The following is a 21,573-nucleotide window of genomic DNA, read 5'->3' as shown; positions in this document are numbered from 1 at the left end:
ACAAATTTCGGATGAAATCTGTTAGGCTTCGACTAGTCCAGGAATCCGTTCGACCAGTCGTAGGAACAGTGTCGACTGCATCTACGACCAGTCGAACATCTTCGACTCGAATTCCAGCGAAGCTTTGTAGGACCTACGACCAGTCGAAGGAGAGCTACAACCAGTCGTAGGTGACCTACGACCAGTCGTAGGAGACCTTCGACCAGTCGTAGAACGGTCAGAGCATATCCCGCCGGATTTTTCAAATATCTGTTGTTGCTTCGACTAGTCGAAGAGCTCCCTAGATCAGTCGAAGACACGATCTTCTCACCTATAAATAGTGCATGAATCTCAGAAGAAATAATCGATTTAATTAATTCATTCAAGCCAATCTTCGTCGAACTTCTGAGAGATAATTTTGTGCTCCATCTAAGCTAAGTGTGCTTATTTAATATTCTCTTTCCTTAGCTTTATTTAATTGATTTTGTTTCTGCTATTCCAATCTGATTTGATAAGAGGAATTGTTATTCCCTTTCTTTGGAATCAAAATCAATTAAGGCAAGCCCTATTTAGTTTAATTTAAAATCTATTAGAATTAGAACCATTGTAATTGAGTACTGGACATTGAACTTGGACATTCAATCATCTACTTTGATTTGGTTCTACCGGGCTGCTACAACGAAGGAGAGAATCAGGTATTTTACATTTAATTGTAAATCCCTTTCTATTTTGGTTTCTTTCAAGATTTGCCAGAAAAATCTTATTGTATTGGTTTTCTGAGGAGAGCCAGGAAAACTCAGAAGTGGGGTTTTTTAATTGTGTAAGCCCACAGACAAAGACACAATTGTAAAGGTTTTGGGTGAACCTGGGAAAACCTATTTTTAGTGAACGCTAATATCCCCTGTGTGAGGATATTAGGAGTGGAGTCGCATTTTGTATGGCTTATTGTTTAATAGTTGATGAACACACAAGAGAACCACTATAAACCCTTGTGTTGTGGTTGATTGATTTATTCTTCTAATCTTTAATTAATTTTTGTGGGATGTATGTATGGTGGTGAATGTTGTAATTATTTAATTCAAGCTTTGTGAGAATGTTGTAATAGTTTAGAATTTATTTTCTGTTATTCCTTTATCGCTTGATATTTTAATTTCTTTTGAAAATTGTTCCAGCAAGGTTGCCCTGCCATTTTATGGTGTATGGTTGTCCCTAGAACAATACATTTGTGATTACAATTTATTTCAATTCAGTTTGTATTTATTTTCGTATTCCTCTTCGATTTGAGATTTGATACAAAGATCTTTCTAGAAATAAGGTTGTCCTACCATAAACTCTGGTTTTTGGTGTAAGGTTGTCCTTAGAACAACGTTTGTATCAACCTCTCAAGATCTGAATTTTGAGGTTATTTTAATTTACTGCTTTGTGATTTACTTTGGCTATCATTTCCTTTTTATTTCCGCTGTTATAAGTTTTATTTGGCATTGTCCTATTCACCCCCCCCCCCCCCCCTCTAGGACATATAGCTTGGCCTTTTCAGTGTACACCCTTACAAATACCCACCCTTGTGACTTTGGTGCTGCTTATTATAGGAATATTATATGACATGGTTTTGGCTCATGTGAAATCATGCTTCTATCATGGTGACCATTGTTAGTTTTTTTTCCTTGTGAAATTGAAAGTACTTTTGGACAGGGATCTTGTAGAATCAGGATTAAGCTCTAATCTCAATTTTGACAACCCATGCCCTCCATGTCAGGTTTGAACGTGCTAGCAGCTCTTTTCTCCTTTCAGTCACAATTTTCAATCATTTAGTTTCTGTTCTTTATTGAAATGCCAATGTTTGTTGTAGGAGAAACAAGAAGTTGTCATCGAAAAGGATGTTCGAAATAAATGCAAATGCGTCACAATTGTGAAAGGCCTTGAACTCTTTGGTGAGCAATGTCCATCGAAAAGATCACCTCATTAAAGCAGATGCGCCTATTGAAATGAAGCCAAATTCTGTTAAGATAGATTTATCTTCAAGTATGAATTTTAGCTCAGTATGCAAGGTTGAACAGATTGAAGGGAATACAGGTTCTCAAGGAGTAGACATGGATGGTGCAAAGATATCAATATCTGGAGGTGTGGATTCATCTATTCAAAGAAAATGCAGTTCTGTATGCCTAAACACCACTATCTTGAAGATGCATCCTTCAGGAAACAATGATTCATCTGTTGAATCGAAGTCTACTTTATTGTCCAATGATGTGCTTCACAAAAGATTCAGTAACCCATTGATTACTTTCAATCGAAGAACCAAAAAGAAAGAGCAAGTGGATGAGGCAGATATTCCAAAGAAGTCAGTTGAGGGGATGAAATTTTCACTGGTCAAATGGAACAACTACACATTAGGTGTAAGTGGCTCACTGGAAGGATCCCCTCAAAGATGTGACTTAGTAGATCAATCGACTGCTCCCGTTATATTTAGAGAGGATCCAAACATGAGCTCTTTGCTTTTTCAGAGACAAGATGAGGTATATCTTTTTACCTTTATAAGTAGGCTTTTTGGTAGGGCAGTCATCATTTTGGGGTGGGTGACCCAATTGACAACGGGATGCCCCAGATTCATTTCCTCTCTCCAGAAATGTGGCCCACCTTTCTTGTTGTGTTTGATTGGTTGGGTCGTATTGCATTATCAAGTTATAATTCAGTAAACTAGTCTCTCAAGGCAACGGTTTCTGTATGTTTGGCTATAGCAATCTTCCTTGATTATGGTTTCTCAAAGGCATCAGTCCTGTGGCAATATTGAATAATGCAGCTCAAGTGATAAGATATTCTAACAAAAACCAGCAGCAATCTTCTAAGATACAACAAGACATGTAAAAGCCTAAGAAGTAACTGCAACCTTGTTATTTCTAAGATACAGGTTGATTTAGTTGTGTCATTTTCTCAAAATGCTTTAAGCATCTAAAGCTTCTTTTCCTATATTCTCTGATGCTTGTTTTTCCAAGAGCTTACAAGTCTCAGGAAACGAAGGGCTGAGATGTTATGTATCAAATCTGTAACACCCCGTCCATTCCGTACCATTTTCTATGCATATGTATACAATGATCGATGCCCTTAGCTAGACCTAGATTGGCTGTTCATAATACACACCCAACTGACCGGGACCCCAAGACCTCAAAACTTATTTAATATCGACCGCCCCGTCACTGCGATCTCGTAAGTACCACCCGTGCGTCCGTACGATACTCCCTTAGTGAGATACACCGTGAAAAATCATTAATATATCATGTGTGCAAGGTGCCATGTACTCCATTTCACATATGTACACAACACATGCCATGCACACATGTACATGCCACACATGGGTGAGAGAATCTCTACCCATGTGTGTGATGTCACACACCCATACCTCTCCCTCTCTCATGTACACCTCAAGTCAACTCTTTTCCATGCCACACCTTAAGCATAACATCATCACACCATGCCATCCCATGCTCTTTTAACCCACCATTAATTACAAATCATGAATTAATTGTCATAATCTTAATCTAAGCTAACCAAGATCACATTAATTGAATCTAACCACATTTTAACATTTTCTCTACATATATCCCTCCATTCCTTAACATTTCACCATTTTTCTACACAAAGAAAGAGAGAGAGAGGAGTGATCTTGGTGGGCTATCAACTCCATCAATCCCATCCTTTCCATCCATCTCAACCATCAATTCCATCCCTACCCTCCATCTAATTCATCAAGGTGAGTACACACCCTCCACTCTTATGGTTTGTTTTCTTTCTTGATTATTCGAATGATTAATTGTGGTGATGATGTGATGATAATGATAATGATGATGTAAGACCCATTGATGGTAGGGCCCATTGTGATATATGGTGGTTACACACATATAGATGATGGGATGAAACAAATATTGGCTTGATCTAAAGCTTGTGTGGGACCCACTAGTCATGGGCCCACCCTGATGTAAACTAACAATCATACATGAGTATATGGTCACAAGGATCTGGATGAAGAGAAAACATAATTATCAGCTTGGTCAACAAAACATGGCCCCACTAGTTATCCAACAGTCCAAGCAATGGTCCATTGGGCTGGCCACACACTCACATGCACACACGTGCACACATACCACATTATAAAATAAAATAAATTAAATTAATATATATATAATTTTTAAAAAAAAGAGAGAGGAGAGTGGACGCTGATTGCTGCCAGCATCCAGCTACTTTCAATAAGAGGGAAGGGGGCTGTGGGACCACAGTAGGCCCCACCCATGATGTATGTATTCAATTGACGCTATCCATTTATTTCCCCAGATCATTATAGGTGTTGAGCCGAAAAATTAAACCAATCCAAATCTCTTGTAGGCCACACCATCAAAAACATTATTTTTAATAATGATACATTGTTAGGGCCCACTATGATGTTTTTGTGCATCAAAACATATTGAATATTGGGCTTGTTACATCTGACCCGGGCCATAAAACCCAACAGACGGACTGGATCGTCTTGTTATAGGCCCCATATTTGAAAAACCACAAAAAAATAAAGAAAATAAAAAAATTTAAAAAAAAACAGCATTGGACGTTGTTGCTGTCAGCGTCTGACGATCCAGCAAGCAACGTCCCATTGCTAATGCTAGAAGGAAGTGGGCCCCACCACAGGCCCCACCTAGATGCATGTCGAGCATCTACACCGTGCATTTAATGGATCCCCTTTAAAAATGGGTCACCCCCAAAAATCAGCCATACATGGAACTCAGGTGGCCCACACCATTAATAAAAATAATAATAAATAAATAAAAATACAATACAAAAAATAGGAAGCTGGAACAATCTGATAACGAGGTACGTGTTATATCCAAACCGTCCATTCATTTGGTGAGCTTTTCTTAAGACTTAAGAATAAAAATAAGATAGATCTAACTATCAAGTGGGCCACACTACAAAAGCAGTAGGGGATTGAATGTCTACCATTGAATTTTGGGTCATAGAAGTTTTGGGCCAATATGAAATTTGCTTCAGGTCTTTGTGACGTTATGACCAGATTGGATGGAAAATAAACATTAAGGTGCGCCTTGTAAATTGTTTAACAGTGAAATATCTCCACTACTGTTTGTGGTGAGGTCCAGATAATCTTTGGATATGATTCATTTTTGGATAATGCTATAAAATGATCTCAAAAAAAAAAAATAGATGAACTGTGTATATGTAATAAATACATTGCTTTAGGACCCATGTAACTTTGATCTCCTTGACCCGTTCATACAACTCGGAGCTCAAGTATAAAAAAGCACTTGTGGGGTCCATTTGAAATTTGGATGCATCTGAAACTTGGACTGACCCCTCAACTAAGTGGTACACACATAATGGATGGGCTGGATTCATGGACCACATCTCTGTGGGCCCAACAAATGATTATGAATAATTAATGGAGGGTAACCCTCTCAACTTGTGTGTGGTATGGCCCACTTTGATGTAAGTGTTATGCCACTTAATCCACCATGGCTGTGACATGATATATATTTTAGATCCTCACTATTTATCTATTTTATCAACCCTTTTGACTGTATGTTACCATGAATTAGGCCCATCCAATGATTAGATAGTCGTACATTATGAAATAACGTAAATTGAACTCTCATCACTAAAAATTTGTTATGGGCCATCTTGATGATGTATTAGATATTCAACCCATCTATCCCATGTATCGGGTCCCCTTTAGGGCATTTTCCCAAAGATCAATCAATCCAACCTGAAATGGACATATAATACAAGGCTGTGAGAATAAGTACCTAACTATGGAATCCAACCTAAGACCACCATGGTGTATCTATTTAATCCATGCGGACCATCCACTTCCTCATATCATTTTAGGATTTGTACTAAAATCAAAGCAGACCTAAGTCTCAAGTGGGTTACACACAACTTAACCTCATGGGAAAGCCCAATGAGCTCCACCGCATAGAACCCATTGTAAATTTCATTGGTGTGTGGGCCCAAGAATGATAAGGCACATTTTGAGTAACTGCCATGTGGGCCCATCAGTGATAGCCTTGTTTGGGCCAACCATTGGGCCTCTTCGACAAGAGTTTGTAATCTCCATGTGTTGAATGTATGATAAACTGGTATTATAATTTTTGAAGTAATGATGATTAATCCCTTAAATGGGCTAATTGTGGACAGCCCTTGATCACTTGGCACTTTGGTTAGAGTGCGGCCCCAAGTAATAGGATCATGTGACTTGTGTTTAAACCCTTAAACATGTACAATTATAACAAATATGTAGACTCTAGTGGTGTGAGGGTGTGATATACGTGTTTGGGCCATTAATTATGTGGGTACTTAATGTATATATAGCCACCTAATTATAGGAAATGGTGGAGTATATGTAGTATATATAGTCATCTAACTGTATGAATGTGAAATACGTACAAGGCCACTTAACCGTATGAAATCAAGTGGCATTGATGGTCATTCAACAATGTAGGTTTGTGCTTATCGACATAGATACCACCACTTGAATCACGTATGACCGACTTGTACACTAGACCGAATGTGATGTAGGGTTATGTTACCCAAGCAAATGCTATCAATGTCCTGGATTCTATGCGATGTGATTTCTAAACCGTGAATGCTATGATGAAATGTGGCTCTTGGCCCTTAACCATGCGACACCGAATATGAGTCATTAAGTATGTGACATGTGAAGTGATTGTAGTAAAGACTTATCATAATTGGTAAGATTATGATTGCTCGATTATGTTTGGATATTTTGAAATGTGGACACTAGATCATGATAGTAATCGTATACATACTAAACTATGTCAAATTGTGGTACTTACCGCCTGACCATGTAAAAGTTTAGTAAAGCGGTTACCCCATTATGTGAGCTATGATATAATGAAAGTACATAACCATCTAACCTTAAGTCCCTTATTATGACTAGTAGATTGACATTTGCGTGGCCTCTCAACCATATGAACTTCTAATATTGAAAGTGGCCATAAGACCATGCGGGCATATGAGAAGTGTGTGATTACTCAGACTCATGGACTATGCTGATGATGTAACCACTTCGGTATGTGAACTTAGGATGTGTGTCAGACTGATTATGGATCCTACCTTGATGCAAGTATTGCATATTTCACCATTTATTCATTAGGCTAGCTAATCCTAGACATGATTCCAAAATGACCCCGACCCAAATCCTAAATAAGTCATACGATATGAAATAGTGTTAATTGAACGTATAACTTTCGAACACTTGTGAACCCATTCAATGTACATATTTTATCCACACTGTTCAATTATTTTACCAACCAAACAGTTCGATCATGGAGCCTGCTGTCATGTGCCTTGTACATCTGAACTGTTCTTCCTTGTACTACCTTATTATATGTGAGTTACCTATATTATCCACTTGATGAGACCCACCGTAATGTCTGTGTGTGGATTCATCTGCTTGCAAGATGTTGAGGGTCAAATATTGCATATCAGATCCCAGTTATTGCCTGGATTTATGAATATGATATTGTTTAACGGCCCAATTTAACTGTGTTTATGCTGCAAGGTGTGTTTAGGAGCTTGAACTGAAACAGGGTGCTAAAATCATGAAATTAACGCTCAGAAGTCACCAAGGTAAGGGACGGACTCCATAGGACCAAGATCAACGGATTTGCACGCTAGAGACCCAAGAAAATTGAGAAATTGAAGCTCAAGTGGCCTGAAAGTCGGCCAGAATGCAAGATTACAAGGTTTTCACCATCCGTTCGGCTCAAAACTTTATATCTGGCCTAATGACCATAAATTAACCATGCACATAAAATTTCAGCCATTAGATCTTTGTATAAGTGTCTCAACGAACAGATTAACCCCTTAAATCCTTATTTGGGGCCCGCCTGATATCTGGATATGCTTCAATTTTACTCACAACCCCTTAAATGGGGTGATAAAATGAATGGACAGGATTTCAGATACACATCCATAGGATCCACACGTATAGTGCATGTGCAAGGTGCACAAGGGCACCAGATGTGCACCGAAAATCCAAAAGTCGGTCAGCGTGCGCTGACCGACTCTTCTCAAGAATTCAAAAATGCAACAGTGTCTTATGTACTCGTCCATTTTTTTATTGTGGCCCCACCCATCATGTATTTTTATGATCTGTACCATCCAATGTGTTTATGGGGTAGGTTTAACCCTTACCTAGGTGGAATTTTGATCCATGCACGGGGAAAATCGTAGATCTCAGCCGCACGCAAGATGAACGGTAGCATAGAAGATCTTGTGGGACACTCTGAATCCAATATGAAACCAACCATTTCTTACTAGTTTTTTGATAGGATCATAATGAATGGAGTGGATTTCTCCACAAAGCCGGTAAAGGGGCCCACCATCGTCATAGTGTCAACTACGCTACCTTGTTTCGCAGTCCGGAAGAACCGGACGTTCCGAATTGTCCTGGCCCACCAGCGATGATCGAATGTCAGATCTGATCCGTCTATCATGTATAGGGACTCAATCTGGTTAAAACCATTTTGATTGTTTTCAGCCATACATGCATACATGTCCGCTACAGCGATCATAAGAAGACCATTCAAATACCGTTACAGCAGGAATTCTTCCCTAGGCTGCATTAACAGACGATCAAAACAGACCATCTCTGGTTGAAATTCTAAGGAAAAGCTGATGGACGGCATGGATCTCTCAAATGATAGCTAAAGTGGGCCTCACTAATCATCCTTACGCAAGAAGGCCCTGTTGTTATGCGATACAGAGTCCGGCCCTGTTGCAAATAGCCTACGAAAGGCAGGTCGATGCTCTACACACATCCACCGTCTTCAGCGTCTATAAAAGGGAGAGAGCAAGAAGAGAGGGGCATCCACGACTGGGACGTCAGTAAGAGAAAGAGTAGTTGTAGAGTTTTTTTATTTACTATTCTTTTTATTATTTCTTTTAAGATGTTTAGCCTAATCATGTCTATTCTGGGCTAAACCTCTTAGCTAGGGCTAAGAGGTGAAGCTTGTAGCTTGATGGGAGACCTTTTTGCTTGTGCCTTTTGTTTAGATTGAACTGATGTTGATTTTAGTTTAATTAAGGAAATATTTTTAGTTTTTAATGGTCTGTTGTAACTAAAATTACAATGGGTCTGCGATAGCTTTGAGCATGATCCTTTCTTTTTTATGTTTATGACATCAGGAAGCCCTGTTGTTCACCATCGTCTCCTAGGCATGGTCGGATGACAGTACCCCTCTTAAACTTCATACATTGTTGATTGGTTGGTAATTAGTTTAATTTTGTTGTTTACTGTCTCCTGTGCATGGTTTGGTGATGGAATCTATTCTAATTCATATACCTTTCATCTCTTGAAAACTACATCAAAGGAAGTTCAGTCTTGATTTCCATGGTTACACTCTTCAACTAGATGAAGATGGCACTCTAAGTCCAGTTGAGTTCTTGAAGCAGGCATAAGATCTCCCTGATCTCTACAAGTGGATCCTTTGAATCTCTAGTTTCCTTTCCCTGAATTCTTTAAGTTTTAAATAATTATTTCATCATTATTCCTCAAATTATAGTCGATTTAGATTTCATCTTAGTCTAGTTCTAGTTCTCCTTAATTTCAAATTATGTACAGGTTTCAGTCCCTTGGGATTCAACCTAGGTCTCACCGAGTTTATTACTACATCACAACCCTATACTTTGGGAGTGAACACAGGACCACTTAGAAGTAGGATCCACTACATTGTATGAGACAAACTCACGTCATCCAACCGTGACTAACTCTTACGTGTATAATATATACTAAGTCGTTAAACTTAGGGCTCACTATATCTTATGAAGTTTACATGTGCCTTCTAAACCATTGTAAAGCTACTACAATAATTACTTGTAAATCCAATCTACTAATAACCCACGTGAAGGTGAAGCCCACTACATTATATGAATTTCACCAGCACCATTCATCCTGTGGCTCATTTACTATATGATATATTTATGCCTTTTATCTCATAACCATTTGGTACATGTACTTTGCGTTACCACCACTCATTAATCATAAGGCCTAGTTAGGGTATAACCATGTGGTCCTAATAGAAGAAAATAATGTTTGGTCAAAATCGCTAATGGAATATCTATCTTGCGAAGAACATGGTGTAATTCTAAATACAATTAATGCTCGTGACTATGATAGCTATGGATGATATTAGTGATGCTAGTGATTAAGGATAATAGAAGTATGTGATTTAATATCTTGATTAATGTTGTTCCATTTCCTAGCATACTAAATTCATTTACTTGACCATGTTGTTATTGATCATACTCATGCACCATGGAATGATGGTATGTGCAAGTGTACTTCAATACATTTGTTCATCTATAAGATACGTCTTCTTCAGTTTAGTCACATGACTATGGATTGATATAGTTGATAGTGGCATATGATGATTGTATGTCATTTTTGGTTTAAAGGTTAAGCAGACCCTAAACTCATGGCATCGTATGCATACCACATGCACTTGAATGTATGCCTTATCATAATTTCTCGAATTCATGCATAATCATGGCATACATGATGATCGAAATACCACAGTCGTGTCGTATAACATGAGTTGGATCTTGATGATGAAATGTACATCTATGATGATGACTTGGGTTATCCCTGAAAATGAACGGGATACCAGAAGTGTGGAAATAGTAGGGGATGATGTGCCCATTGGGTTGAAAGTCCCTAAACCCCTATACTAGCTAGGGTTGCCTCACCATCGGGCCGAGTGGATACATGGGTCATGGATTTGACTCCCACTGACGAGGTTAGGTTGAGAAGAGGTGGGTCTAACCTGCTTAAGGGCTGAGGTGCAAACAGGGACCAGTCTGACTCGCCAGCTAGGAGAAGCGTGAATGAAGTCCGCTACTGGCATGTCGGGTGGAAATCCATCGCAGGGCGGATATGTGAGGTCGATTACTGGTGTCTGGTGCATAGGTATCGACCACGGTGTTTCTCATGATATACAGTTGGTGGAAGTCCACCACAGGGCAGGTATGCGAGGTCGATTACTAGTATCTAGTGCATGGTATCGACCATAGTGCTTCTCGAGATATACAGTTATGATATGGTATGACAATATGATAATGATGATGTGATTTCGGATATGTGTAATACGGTTATGGATGTGGTATGGGAGAAATGAAAATATGACTTGGTGATGCTGGTAGCATTGACTCGAAGTATTATTATGATGCATATGCATTGCATTTGCATTGGCATCATACCTTACGTGTCACGCGCCTTTCACCATACATGATTTCTTCATGCCATATTTACCTTGCTTGCATGTAGGACACACTGCACACACGAGTGTAGTCACTAGGCTTTTTGCCTAAGCTTTCTATTTTCCTTTTTTTTTTCAAGGCTGGAGTAGCTTGGAAGACTTAGCTTTCTCAATGCATTACATCTATTTTTTAATTTGGCATTGTTGACGTTATGTACCTTTTGGAAAGCATTGTACTTGTAACCATCAGGATTTATAATGGAGAGTGTTGCTTGGTATTTTGATCATGAATCTTCACGCTCAGGTATTATATATATAAAAAATTCATTCAAAATCTTCCTTGTGGTGTGCTGAACTCGGGACTTGATGTATGAAAGTCAAATCCTGGATTTGGGGCATCACGGAAGCTGTCCATCCCCAGGTTTAGGGTGTGACAAAAGATAGTATCAAAGCATAAGATTTAGGATCACTTACGATTAAAGTCAGTAACTAAAAAACATAGAAGAACTTAAACTAGGTCTCCCACCATCATTGATCGAGAACCTAGATGCTATTAGTACCCCTGATTTGTATGAATATAGAGACATAAATCTAGGATTCCTAGGTTGAGAACTTAGTCAAAACAGGATTCCCTAGTTGAGAATGTAAAGACAATACTCATCACCCAAGTATGAGGGAGATAGCTGCGAGCAATACCCTCACTTGTGGGATGGATGATTGTATTATATATGTATGATGATACGTATGTTTGACTTTCCATGTTATGAGTTTGTTAATTTATTCTGACTAGAAATTTCGAGGATGAAATTTTTATTAGGAGGGTAGATTGTAACACCCGATCCATTCCGTACCATTTTCTATGCATATGTACACAATGATCGATGCCCTTAGCTAGACCTAGATTGGCCGTTCATAGTACACACCCAACTGACCAGAACCCTAAGACCTCGAAACTTATTTCATATCGACCGCCCCGTCGCTGCGATCACGTAGGTACCACCCGTGCATCCGTGCGATACTCCATTAGTGAGATACGCCATGAAGAATCATTAATATATCATGTGCGCAAGGCACCATGTACTCCATTCCACACATCTGCACAACACATACCATACACACGTGTACATGCCATACATGGGTGAGAGAATCTCTACACATGTGTGTGATGTCACACACCCATACCTCTCCCTCTCTCATGTACACCTCAAGTCAAGTCTTTTCCATGCCACACCTTAAGCATGACATCATCACACCATGCCATCTCATGCTCCTTTAACCCACCATTAATTATAAATCATGAATTAATTGTCATAATCTTAATCTAAGCTAACCAAGATCACATTAATTGAATCTAACCACATTTTAACATTTTCTCTACATATATCCCTTCATTTCTTAACATTTCACCATTTTTCTACACAAAGAGAGAGAGCGAGAGAAAGAGAGAGAGAGAGAGAGAGGAGTGATCTTGGTGGGCCATCAACTCCATCAATCCCATCCTTTCCATCCATCTCAACCATCAATTCCATCCCTACCATCCATCTAATTCATCAAGGTGAGTACACCCCCTCCACTCTTATGGTTTGTTTTCTTTCTTGATTATTTCGATGCTTGATTGTGGTGATGATGTGATGATAATGATAATGATGATGTAGGACCCATCGATGGAAGGGCCCATTGTGATATATGGTGGTTATACACATATAGATGATGGGATGAAACAAATATTAGCTTGATCTAAAGCTTGTGTGGCCCACCCTGATGTAAACTAACAATCATATATGAGTATATGATCACAAGGATGTGGATGAAGAGAAAACATAATTATCAGCTTGGTCAGCAAAACATGGCCCACTAGTTATCCAATAGTCCAAGCATTGGCCCATTAGGCTGGCCACACACTCACATACACACACGTGCACACATACCACATTATAAAATAAAATAAATTAAATTAATATATTTTTATAAAGGAGATTGGACGTTGATTGCTCCCAGCGTCCAGAGGACACTGCAACAAGTAGTGTCCAGCTTCTTTCAATAAGAGGGAAGGGGGCTGTGGGACCACGGTAGGCCCCACCAATGATGTGTCTATTCAATCCACGATGTCCATTTAATTCCCCAGATCATTTTAGGCGTTGAGCCAAAAAATGAAACCAATCCAAATCTCTGGTAGACCACGCCATCAAAAACATTACTTTTAATAATGATACACAGTTAGGGCCCACTATGATCTTTCTGTGCATCAAAACATATTGAATATTGGGCTTGTTACATCTGTCCTGGGCCATAAAACCCAGCAGTCAGACTAGATCGTCCTATTGTAGGCCCCATATTTGAAAAACCATAAAAGAATAAAGAAAATAAAAAATAAAAAAATAGCATTGTATGCTGTTGCTTCAGCGTCGGACATTGCAGCAAGCGGCGTCCTGCTGCTGACGCTGGAAGGAAGTGGGCCCCACCACAGGCCCCACCTTGATGCATGTCGAGCAACTACACCATGCATTTGATGGGTCCCCTTTAAAAATGGGTCACCCCCAAAAAATCAGCCGTACACGGAACTTAGGTGGTCCACACCATTAAAATAATAATAATAAATAAATAAAAATACAATATAAAAAATAGGAAGCTGGAACAATCTGATAACGAGGTACGTGTTATATCCAAACCGTCCATTCATTTGGTGAGCTTATCTTAAGACTTGAGAATAAAAATAAGATAGACCTAACTATCAAGTGGGCCACACTACAAAAGCAGTAGGGGATTGAATGTCTACCATTGAATTTCGGGTCATAGAAGTTTTAAGCCAATATGAAATTTGTATCAGGTTTTTGTGACCTTATAAACAGATTGGAAGGAAAATAAACATTAAGGTGGGCCTTATAAATTGTTTAACGGTGAAATATCTCCACTACTGTTTGTGGTGAGGTCCAGATAATCTTTGGATATGATTTATTTTTGGATAATGCTATAAAATGATCTCAAAAAAAAATAAAAATAGATGAATTGTGTATATGTAATAAATACATCGCTTTGGGACCCATGTAACTTTGATCTCCTTGACCCGTTCATACAACTCGGAGCTCAAGTATATAAAAGCACTTGTGGGGTCCATTTGAAATTTGGATGCATCTGAAACTTGGACTGACCCCTCAACTAAGTGGTACACACATAATGGATGGGCTGGATTCATGGACCACATCTCTGTGGGCCCAACAAATGATTATGAATAATTAATGGAGGGTAACCCTCTCAACTTGTGTGTGGTATGGCCCACTTTGATGTAAGTGTTATACCACTTAATCCACCATGGCTGTGACATGATATATATTTTAGATCCTCACTATTTATCTATTTTATCAACCCTTTTGACTGTATGTTACCATGAATCAGGCCCATCCAATGATTAGATAGTCGTACATTATGAAATAATGTAAATTGAACTCTTATCACTAAAAATTTGTTATGGGCCATCTTGATGATGTATTAGATATTCAACCCATCTAGCCCATGTACCGGGTCCCCTTTAGGGCATTATCCCAAAGATCAGTCAATCCAACCTGAAATGGACATATAATACAAGGCTGTGAGAATAAGTACCTAACTATTGAATCCAACCTAAGACCACCATGGTGTATCTATTTAATCCATGCGGACCATCCACTTCCTCATATCATTTTAGGATTTATACTAAAATCAAAGTAGACCTAAGTCTTAAGTGGGTTACACATAACTTAACCTCATGGGAAAGCCCTATGTGCTCCACCGCATAGAACCCATTGTAAATTCCATTAGTATGTGGGCCCAAGAATGATAAGGCACATTTTGAGTGAATGCCATGTGAGCCCATCAGTGGTAGCCTTGTTTGGGCCAACCATTGAGCCTCTTCGACAAGAGTTTATAATCTCCATGTGTTGAATGTATGACGAACTGGTTTTGTAATTTTTGAAGTAATGATTAATCCCTTAAATGGGCTGATTGTGGACAGCCCTTAATCACTTGGCACTTTGGTTAGAGTGCGGCCCCAAGTAATAGGATCATGTGACTTGTGTTTAGACCCTTAAAAATGTTCACTTATAACAAATATGTAGACTCTAATGGTGTGAGGGTGTGATATACCTGTTTGGCCCATTAATTATGTGGGTACTTAATGTATGTATAGCCACCTAATCATAGGCAATGGTGGAGTATATGTAGTATATGTAGTCATCTAACTGTATGAATGTGAAATACGTACAAGGCCACCAAACCGTATGAAATCTTGTGGCATTGATGGTCATTCAACAACGTAGGTTTGTGCTTATCGATATAGATATCGCCACTTAAATCACGTATGACCAACTTGTGCACTAGACCGAATGTGATGTAGGGTTATGTTACCCAAACTAATGCTATCAAGGTCCTGGATTCTATGCGATGTGATTTCTAAACCGTAAATGGTACGATGAAATGTGGCTCTTGGCCCTTAACCATGCGACACCGAATATGAGTCATTAAGTATGTGACGTGTGAAGTGCTTGTAGTAAAGACTTATCATAATTGGTAGGATTATGATTGCTCGATTATGTTTGGATATTTTGAAATGTGGACACTAGATCATGATAGTAATCGTATACATACTAAACTATGTGAAATTGTGGTACTCACTGCCTGACCATGTGAAAGTTTAGTAAAGTGGTTTCCCCATTATGTGAGCTATGATGTAATGAAAGTACATAACCATCTAACCTTAAGTCCCTTATTATGACTAGTAGAGTGACATTTGCGTGGCCTCTCAACCATATGAACTTCTAATAATGGAAGTGGCCATAAGACCATGCAGGCATATGAGAATTGTGTGATTACTCAGACTCGTGGACTATGCTGATGATGTAACCTCTTCGGTATGTGAACTTAGGATATGTGTCAGATTGATTATGGATCCTACCTTGATGTAAGTATTGCATATTTCACCATTTATTCATTAGGTTAGCTAATCCAAGAACATGATTCCAAAATGACCCTAACCTAAATCCTAATTAAGTCAGACGATATGAAATAGTGTTAATTGAACATGTAACTTTCGAACACATGTGAACCCACTCAATGTACATATTTTATCTGCACTGTTCAATTGTTTTACCAACTAAACAGTTCGATCATGGAGCCCGCTGTCGTGTGCCTTGTACATCTGAACTGTCTTCCTTGTACTACGTTAGTCTGGGAGTTACCTATATTATCCACTTGATGAGACCCACTGTAATGTCTGTGTGAATCCATCTGCTTGCAGGACCACTTGGAAGTAGGATCCACTACATTGTATGAAACAAACCCACGTCATCCAACCGTGACTAACTCTTATGTGTATAATATATACCAAGTCATTTAATTTAAGGCTCACTATATCTTATGAAGTTTACCTATGCCTTCTAAACCATTGTAAAACTACTATAATAATTACTTGTAAATCCAATCTACTAACAACCCACGTGAAGGTGAAGCCCACTACATTATATGAGTTTCACCAGCACCATCCATCTTGTGGCTTATTTACTATATGATATATCTATGTCTTTCATCTCATAACCATTTGGTGCATGTACTTTGTGTCACCACCACTCATTAATCATAAGGCCTAGTTAGGTTATGACCATGTGGTCCTAATAGAAGAAAATAATGTTTGGTCAAAGTCATTTTCAAAATCACTAATGGAATATCTATCTTATGAAGGATATGGTGTAATTCTGAATACAATTAATGCTCGTGACTATGATAGCTATGGATGATATTAGTGATGCTAATGATTAAGGTTAATAGAAGTATGTGATTTAATATCTTGATTAATGTTGTTCCATTTCCTAGCATATTAAATTCATTTACTTAACCATGTTGCTATTGATCATACTCATGCACCATGGAATGATGGTATGTGCAAGTGTACTTCAATACATTTGTTCATCTGTAAGATATGTCCTCTTCAGTTTAGTCACATGACTATGGATTGATATAGTTGATAGTGGCATATGATGATTGTATGTCATTTTTGGCTTAAAGGTTAAGCAGACCCTAAACTCATGGCATCGTATGCATACCACATGCACTTGAATGTATGCCTTATCATAATTGCTTAAATTCATGTATAATCATGGCATATATGATGATTGAACTACCACAGTCATGTCATATAACATAAGTTGGATCTTGATAATGAAATGTACATCTATGATGATGACTTGGGTTATCCCTAAAAATGAACGGGACACCGAAAGTGTGAAAATAGTAGGGGATGATGTGCCCCTTAGGTTGAAAGTCCCTGAACCCCTATGATAGTTAGGGTTGCCTCATCGTCGGGCTGAGTGGATACATGGGTCATGGATTTGACTCCCACTAATGACGTCGGGTTGAGAATAGGTGGGTCCAACCTGCTTAAGGGCTGAGGTGCAAACAGGGACCAGTCTGACTCGCCGGCAAGGAGAAGCGCGAATGAAGTCCGCTACTGGCATGCCGGGTGGAAGTCCACCGCAGGGTGGGTATGTGAGGTCGATTACTGGTGTCTGGTGCATAGGTGTCGACCATGGTATTTTCCATGATATACAGTTGGTGGAAATCCACCACAGGGCGGGTATGCAAGGTTGATTACTAGTGTCTGGTGCATGGTATCGACCACAGTGCTTCCCGAGATATACAGTTATGATATGGTATGACAATATGATGATGATGATTTGATTACGGATGCATGTAATACAGTTATGGCTGTGGTAAGGGAGGAATGAAAATATGACTTGGTAATGCTGGTAGCATTGACTCGGAGTATTACTATGATGCATATGCATTGCATTGGCATTAGCATCATACCTTACGTGTTACACGCCTTTCACCATACATGATTTCTTCATATTTACTTGCTTACATGTGGGACACACTACACACATGATTGTACTCACTAGGCTTTTTACCTAAGCTTCTTATTTTCCATTTTTTTTAGGGCTGGAGTAGTTTGAAAGACTTAGCTTTCTCGATGCATTGCATCTATTTTTTAATTTAGCAATGTTGACGTTATGTACCTTTTGGAAAGCATTGTACTTGTAAACGTAAGGATTTATAATGGACTATGTTGCTTGGTATTTTGATCATGGATCTTCATGCTTAGGTATTATATGTAAAAAAAAAATTCATTCAAAATCTTCCTTGTGGTGTGTCGAACTCGAGACTTGGTGTATGAAAGTTGAGTAGCGGATTCGGGGCATCACGGCAGTTGTCCATCCCCAAGTTTGGGGTGTGACAAAATCCTTACTATTTTTAACAACCTTGCTATTTTCAACAATGCCCTTAGCAAAAAAAATGATTTGGAGTTTCAGTCCTCTGTTTTAAGTGAAATGAGAGTTTAGTTTCATAGGGAAAACACTCGTGTCCATCATGGCGTCATTTAGCAACGTTGCTAATGTGCTCCTCGACTGGAATGCTGATGGTAATGAAGATCACTACTCCTGGCGTGGGGTTGCTTGCGACAATCTCTCCTTCGCCATCGTCTCTCTGTAACTCACATATCTTCTGTGCTTTTTATTCTTTCTTCTTCTTCTTATCTGATTTCAACTTCTAATTCATTACAATCATGAATCTTCTGTGAAGGAATCTCTCAAATTTGAATCTCGGCGGGGAGATTTCGCCAGCCATTGGGGATTTACAAAGCTTACAGGCACTGTACGTTTTACTTTATTGCATCAGGATAAATATGCATTTGGATGAAATCATTTTAAGCTCAAATGCTTATGTCGGTTCAATTGATGTGCAGAGATTTGAAGGGGAATCAACTGACCGGGTCAATCCCTGATGAGATCGGCAACTGCGTCTTGCTGAAATCTCTCATTTGCTTGCATTCTGAAGTTATGGGATTGAGAATGTAATGGAGGATTTAACTGAAATCTGTGTTGGTTTGTTTTCTATAGGGATTTATCCGGTAACTTGCTATATGGAGATATTTTGTTCTCGACATCTAGGCTCAAACAGCTTGAGGACTTGTTAGTATCATGTCTGCTTTTATTTGGTAGATTGGTCATTTTCACAAATCTTGCTTGCCCCTTTGTAAGGGTTCGATTGGTCATTTATGGTGATGTTACTATGCAGGACATTAAAGAACAATCAGTTAACAGGGCCTATCCCTTTAACCCTTTCACAGATGCCAAATCTCAAAAATCTGTAAGGTTGCTGTCACTTATATTTGAGGTGCTTGTTCTATTTTATGGTTTACGCTTTCTAATATCTACTTGAAAACATTTAATTGGTTTTTTTTTTCCTTCTCATGTGGGTTTTCTCAGTTACACATTTGCATTGGGGGTTTGTCTGATAGAACATACCTAAACTACAGTTGTTTGTTTCCAATGGTGTGGATTTGTGTGTACAGAGTGATTTTAATGGGTCCCTTGTTGTTTAAATCTTTTTAGGGATCTTGCTCAAAATCAACTCACTGGTGACATTCCGAGGCTGATTAAGTATTGTAGTATCTGTGAGTACTTCCTCCACTCTGTGTACTCCATGTAAATCACAATTTACAAGTCCATCTCAAATTAGTTCTAGTTCATCTAGTAATTTGGTATGTTTTGGAGTCACCCATTATTGTGACCACACTATGGGTTGTGTTATGTAATGTGATGGCCACTTTAATTCTTGTTATGTAAGATGGACATTAGATAAACAATAGTTGTTAGCCAAAATCAGGCTATCGTATCCTCAATAACTTCTTCCATGTAATGTAATTGCATCCATTACATACACTGGATGTTTTGTTTCTTCATCTAGTGGCGTTATGTCATCCAATGTAACACTATTCCAATGAAAAATTACCGTTATTTTGTGCGCCTGATGTTTTCTATTTTCTCAATTTACCCATTTTTTGCTTTCACATGGCCTTTACTGCTATACAACTATAACACCAGTTAGCTTTTGTGGTCACAATTCCATTTTCTAAACCTTGCTATGTTAATTTTTTTCCCTGCAAAATGATGAATGATGTTGTTTTTTGTAGTGGGTTGCGGGGGAATTTGCTGACGGGAACATTGTCTCCTGATATGTGCCTATGGTACTTGTAAGTGGATACTAATGGAACTTGCATCAATGGTTTTCTGGGAATTTATATTTGAGATTTTGTTCATACCCTTGTTTGAACCATCTCTACTAGTTTGTTGCAGTGATGTGAGGGGCAATAACCTCTCAGGAACCATACCGGATAATACGAGACTAATGACATGGACTCTGCTGAGCATGAACACTAATAGGAATATCAGATTTTTAGACTCTCCCAAGACAGTAGAACAATGGTCCAAAGAACCCACCTACGCTCAAGAGATTCGATGGTTTGGACTGACGGCTATGATCATTCATGCACAAGAACACTATTTCACTTCTCTTTTATCTAACAGATTGTCCACAATTTGTTACGACTTTAGATCATATGGACTTCAGACCTAAAAATTTGTTACAACTTTAGATCATATCTTTTTATCATTTCTTTTCTTGTAATAAATTCAAATTCAAAATAAATAAATAAATCCATCTATAACATCTTTGTCAGCTTTTCTTCTTAAATGCAGCAAAATGTTTTAGAAGCAGCAGCCCTAAAATGTGATCGTTGGTACTAGAATGGTTTAAAACCGTTCCTAAAATTTCATTCCTAAAATGTGACTGTTGGTATTAGAACGGTTTAAAATTGTTCTTAAATTTTCATTTCTAAAATTTGAAATGGTACCCAAAACGGTTCTGAACCGTTCCTATTTTTCTATGACGCCTCATTTAGGAACGGTTTTAAACCGTTCCTTAAGAATTTAGGAACGGTTTAAAATTGTTCCTAAATGACGATTTTGGTGTAGTGCGTGGCTTCTCACCATAGACTCTAGATGGGAACTATTATATTCATATATCTAAGAGATGGATTCCCTGGGATCTGCCCTACACGGTTCAGACCCTAAGACAATCTAAAAAGGTGGATTTTTTTCACCAGCGTCATGAGGCCCTTGGTTTTCAACTGTAGATGATTTAATAATCATCGGATGGGGCCCACTTGAGCTAGATATTTAGCCAAAGTAGTGTGGCCTTATGTACAGGTTAGATGATATATAAACATCATGGTGGGCCTTAGAAAAGGTTCAACAGTAGACACCAATGTCCCCACTGTTCTCTATGGTGTGGATCACTTGAGATATAGATCTGCCTCATATTCTCCTGTGTGACTTAAAATAATCTTCTGAGAAATCTAACACACAAACTTGGAGCATATGTTTAAGAATTTGGTTGAACCTCTTAGTTTTCCCATCGGTCTATGGATAATATGCAGTGTTAAACTTCA

The 21,573-nt window shown here is 38.6% G+C and overlaps 1 long non-coding RNA gene across 1 annotated transcript in view; it reads left to right on the top strand.

The window, feature by feature from the left end:
- The window catches only part of LOC131237301 (uncharacterized), a 35,989-nt gene extending 16,274 nt beyond the window's left edge, over positions 1-19,715 (top strand). Inside the window, exons 2-3 of the long non-coding RNA XR_009167164.1 lie at positions 19,027-19,252; positions 19,359-19,715. This is a non-coding gene — a long non-coding RNA (uncharacterized LOC131237301). The remainder of the gene's footprint in view (positions 1-19,026; positions 19,253-19,358) is intronic.
- Positions 19,716-21,573: the final 1,858 nt, after the last annotated feature.

The sequence above is a fragment of the Magnolia sinica genome, chromosome 2 (assembly GCF_029962835.1).
Source record: "Magnolia sinica isolate HGM2019 chromosome 2, MsV1, whole genome shotgun sequence".
Classification (NCBI taxonomy): domain Eukaryota; kingdom Viridiplantae; phylum Streptophyta; class Magnoliopsida; order Magnoliales; family Magnoliaceae; genus Magnolia; species Magnolia sinica.
This window is presented reverse-complemented; position numbering and strand designations above follow the sequence as displayed.